Source organism: Papio anubis, chromosome 4 (genome assembly GCF_008728515.1).
Source record: "Papio anubis isolate 15944 chromosome 4, Panubis1.0, whole genome shotgun sequence".
NCBI lineage: Eukaryota > Metazoa > Chordata > Mammalia > Primates > Cercopithecidae > Papio > Papio anubis.
This window is the reverse complement of record NC_044979.1, coordinates 155,652,155-155,657,341: the sequence shown is the minus strand read 5'-3', so window position 1 is coordinate 155,657,341 and position 5,187 is coordinate 155,652,155. Positions and strand designations below refer to the sequence as shown.

At 32.2% G+C, this 5,187-nt stretch overlaps 1 pseudogene; it reads right to left on the bottom strand.

Moving 5' to 3' along the window:
• Window positions 1-3,032: 3,032 nt before the first annotated feature.
• Window positions 3,033-3,174, bottom strand: LOC116274842 (annotated as a pseudogene).
• Between the last annotated feature and the right edge of the window lie 2,013 nt (window positions 3,175-5,187).

The following is a 5,187-nucleotide window of genomic DNA, read 5'->3' as shown; positions in this document are numbered from 1 at the left end:
GGCTCTGCATGAATTAAACTCTTTTTCTACTGCAATTTCTGTCTTGATGAATTGGCCCTGTCTGGACAGTAGGCAAAATGAACCCGTTGGGCAGTTACATTATTACCTATGTTATTGATAATACAGTAATGAATGAGCTATAGTTCCTAGATTTAGGAAGCTTATAATTTAGTAGATAAAAATATAAGTAAATAGGTGACTTAAATATAGTATAATACATTCATTATGAAATATTTATTTAAAATCTTACAAAATGTTACAAGAACACATAGGAATATCACCTAGTGGATGATTTTTCTAAGAAAATTATGGATCTTTTTAATTACACCATTAGACAATAGATAACTACTCCTACATCCTGATAAAATAAATGTTATGCTTGCTTAAGGTAAATTGATAAATGAAGCAGAGAAAAATATTTTGGATTAAGTATTTTTGGAGAATTTGGGAACATATTTATTTTTATTATCTTAAAATGAGAAGGTAAATTTAAAACAAGTCACATATTTAATAAAATACATTAATTAAATAATCTGATTATATTGTCTTTAAAGTTATTTTGCTTCTCTCTATAATCTTTCATCATGTTTCTACATTTAATCTTCATATGGATTGTTTGAAACTGAAAGAAAAACAGAGAAAAAATGTGAAAATACTGCAATAAGGAGAGATAATTTGAGTCATAGTGGATTTTATCTAGACTTTTTTTTAAAAAAACTATTATGTGTATAAAAAAATGTGTACTTTTCAATTAAATGTATACAGGCTCATTAAATTAAAGGCAAGTTGTTAAAATGAAACAGTATATACTACTTTATAGGTAGAACCATATAAGCATTTGATTTAGTAGTAAGAATCATTATAAATGGATTACTTTCTTGTTTTCCAAAGTAGTCTAAAAATACTGTGTCTCCCTCAACCATAAAAAAATCTTTGCTAAAATATGTCTAAGTATTATACAAATAAATCAAGTTTCTATATTGTTAATATAATGTTGAATTGATTAATTTTTGAAGTTACCTGAATTTTTGTTTTAAAATTTTATTATGTGAAGCAATTATAATATGATAGAGATTGATAATAGAAAGACAATTCTGATATCAAAATAAGTCACTTTTCCGGTTATATTGTGTATTGTTTAGGTTTAATCATGGATTGCTCACTAATGTTTTCCTATCCTAATTACATATTCATATCTGTTAATTACAGTAGGACAAAATGTCCAATGAATACTATTTAATAGAATGAAAACATGAATTATCAAAAATACTTATGAACAAATTGTACCCATGGCAATTAGCTTTTGTTAGATATGATAAGGTGTTAGTTATTAGGTAAGATGGTGGAAAACTTTCTGTATATCCTGATACAGATCTGAAATAACACTAAAGTTCAGAGACATTTTCCATTTTGTTTGCAGGAAAAACTTTTGTATAACCCTTATCTTTTTTTTTTGACTCATACTGAAACTCCTTGTTTTACTTTAGGTAACACAAGACATTGTTTACAGCCTACCTCAGCCAATGTATGTCTAATGTCAAAAAAATGCGTGGAATATCTTCAGGAAAATTACAGTTCTGTAGCTATATGAGTGCGTGCGTGCGTGTGTGTGTGTGTGTGTACGTATATTTACATTACTGTAGACAGGATGAAATTTACAGCCAGGCAGGGTCATTCCTGTAATCCCAGCTACTTGGGGGGCTGAGACAGGAGGATTGCTTGAGCCAAGGTGTTCAAGGTCAGCCTGGGCAACGTAGTGAGACATCACTTTTTTATATTTGCACGTACCTGAATGACCCACCCTGGTATCAGACATATAAGAGTTACATTGTCTCAGATGGAAAGACCTCTTACACCTTTTCCCAGTCAATCTTTACCTTCACAGTCCCCTAACCAAGTATTATTTGTTGTTTAATCCTACCTTTTTACTTCCCATGGATAAAATCATGCTGCATGTATTTTTTTTTTCCTCTAGCAATTTTTGCTTAGACGTTGTTTAGGATCACCCATGTGGTTGGAAATACAGTAAATAGTATTTTCCCCCCTTTGATGATTCAGTAGTATTCCAATGTATTTGTATGTAACTCAGTTTATCCCTTGTCTCATCCTATGGATGGATGGACATTTGGGTTATGTCATTTGGGTTACTATGAAAAAAATTTACTCTCTAAGCCTGTAAGTATGAGTGTTCTCTCTCCGACTTTTCACATATATCTATGTTCATTTTTCTCAAGATCAGTATTTCCAAATTTGGCCATTTTCTTAGGAGGTCCTTCTATATGGTTTTTACTTTTATATTTTCCTAACGAGTAATTTCATATTTTAGAGAAAAGGTAAAATAATACATCTGTAGTGGTGTATAATAGATGAAAGACTATGGGATGCTCGTTAAGCACAACTTATTGTGTCTCAATCAAGTCCTTATGGTAGACACTTTTCAGTTACTAGCATTATGAGATTAGATAATATTTGAAACTATAACATCCAGCTTGTAGACACAAGGAGAGGACCAAAACAGTGAAGTCACCCAGAGTCTTGACATTGTCATTTTAATGAGTTAATTGTAAAACAACTTACTCCTGTACTCCTTTTTTTTTTTTTTTTTTTTAAACAGCGTCTGGCTCTGTCACCCAGGCTGAGAATGCAGTGGCATGCTAATGGCTCACTGCAGACTCAACCTCATGGGCTCAAGCAATTCTCCCACCTCGGCCTATCTAGTACTTGTTTCTACAGGTGCTGACCACCATGCCTGGCTAATTTTTGTATCTTTTGTAGAGAAGGGTTTTCGCCACATTGTCTAAGCTTGTCTCGAACTTCTGCGCTCAAGCGATCCACTCCCCTTGGCCCCCCGCCACGTGCTGGGAATGCAAGCGCGAACCACCACACTCAGCCTCCTGTACTTATTATTATATGTAAAAGTAAACTTCTCTTCTTTAACTCTCTTTTTAATAATTATTCTGTTACCTGAAATCAAAAGATCCCTAAGTTAGGGAGACATATGGTAAAGAGTGGTACTTGAAGAGACCTCACAGTTTGAGTAGGAAAATTGCTGTAGCAAATAGAAGTTTGACCGTAAGACGTCATATCTGAGCCAAACGTCTCAGTGAATGCTACTGGATTCACCGATAAGAACAGATACTCTACTTCATCTTAGCCCAAAGGCCAAGAAGCGATTAGTGTTATTGGATTTAAATGACAATGTTAGAACCAGATTACCTGATGTCCTCACCATGCATGTCTCTATATATAAACATAGAGTGAAATGATTTTCTGTTTATGTATTGACATGCATGTGCTTTTTCACAATTGTTATCTACTGTAGGAAGAAACAGACGAGGAAATGCTAAGTTGACTGAGAAAACCCTTATTTGACTATTCTTTTATTTACATGGAACTAACATAGATCCTTTTAAAAATACCAGGAAGAGTTGGCACTCATGTTGGCATTAAATTCAGGTACAGAGTTTTAGAGTTGCATTTTTCCATATATGTGTGCTGAGATTTTACTTGTGTAAATTCGCATTTTGTTTCTTTAAGGCCAACTCAGACAGTCACTTCTATAAACTTCCTACCTCTATCCATCCATAAGGAGATTGGCTGAAATTTAATGCACTAGGTGTGATGTAGCTGAGACGCTATTACTTTTTTGGTAGTATCATTAAAAATGCAAACTTTCAAACATTCATCTGATTTGAAATGCAAAGGTTAATTTAAATGTTTAGGTTTTATAAATAACACATTAATCCAAATTCCTTTATTTTATTTATTTTATAGTGGATATAAAACGTTCTCTTTCAACTCATCTCTTGACATATAAAGTATATGCACTTAAAATATAAAAACTGAGTACTCTTCTCACATTTGAAGTAGTGATTGCTACCAATAGATTCTGATAGGTCCCTTGTGGCTCACAGCTGGCTCAAGTTGGTCTGTTCTGCTTTTAGACTGTTTGTTACAAACAAAAAATAAGAGTATTTACAGTCAAACTTCTTCTTAAAAAAAAAAACAACTAAACTTTGATGACATCTTGAGTTTTAAAAAAATATCAACAGACTTATGAGGCATTCCTGGTACACATTCATTATTGTCATGAGACATGTCAATCAGAAGAAGATACATAAAAACTTCTTAACTAAAAACTCTTGTGTTAATTGTATTGAAACTCAAATATTCATTGTTGAAGATCTGTTTTAAGTTGGATCATGTAAATTTGATTTGGATTTGGATGATATGTAATAAATATTGATTATTAGCAGAAACATCAAAAGCCTTTTTAGGAGATTTTATATAAATATATAATTCCTTCAACTTTTGTTGTTCTTCCTTTCCTTTAGGGAAACCTTCCTCTTTGTCTTTTCCTTGTGTACATAGCCTCCCAATATCTCTCCTCTTTTCTCTTCTGATTACTTTGGTGAATCTTTTTGTTTCACATACGTTCCTTGATATCACCATATACTCTGCTTTGTTTTGTCTTCTTCCTGTAAGTTGCTCTTGCTCCTCAGTGAATCATGCTGAAATATATTTGTAGTCCAAAAGAGATGTATGTCAGCACAGCAAAATGTGCAGTCCTCTGATATAAATAAAAAGCTATTTGGCATTTACAACTATGAAATAAGAAACCCAGAGATAGAAAATCCAATTCATCACATTATGTAACAATAATGTACCTATAGCATATGAATAAAACTATTAAAATATTTTATAAGTTAACATAAGAGAGAAAGATACCTATTTTTAGTTTAAAAAAAAAAAAAAAAACTAATGAATTCACACTGTTTAAGGCCTGTGTATGCAATGGAAACCTGACTGGATCTAAGAGCAGGAGAAAAACTTGACTCTGATACCAAAATAAGATGGAAATAATTAAAAATAAAAAAAGAATGTCAATGAAAACATTGACATCAGGGGTTTTCTAATACAATACATGTTTTGTTGGCTTTGTGTACAAAGAAGTATTGAGTTTACATGTAATAAGTTCCAAATCCTCTGATTAGCCCATTGGAAGGTAATGGGGTACTGCCATAAATAAACTATGTCATAGAATTAAATCCAAAAGGAGTAGTAATTTGCATATACAACATAAGAAACTTAGGAGTATTTCGAAATTTTTATTATTATACTTCTTATATTCCTTGGGATGTCTCAGTTCAATCAGAGGCTGAATTATTCCTCTAGCTTTATAAAATA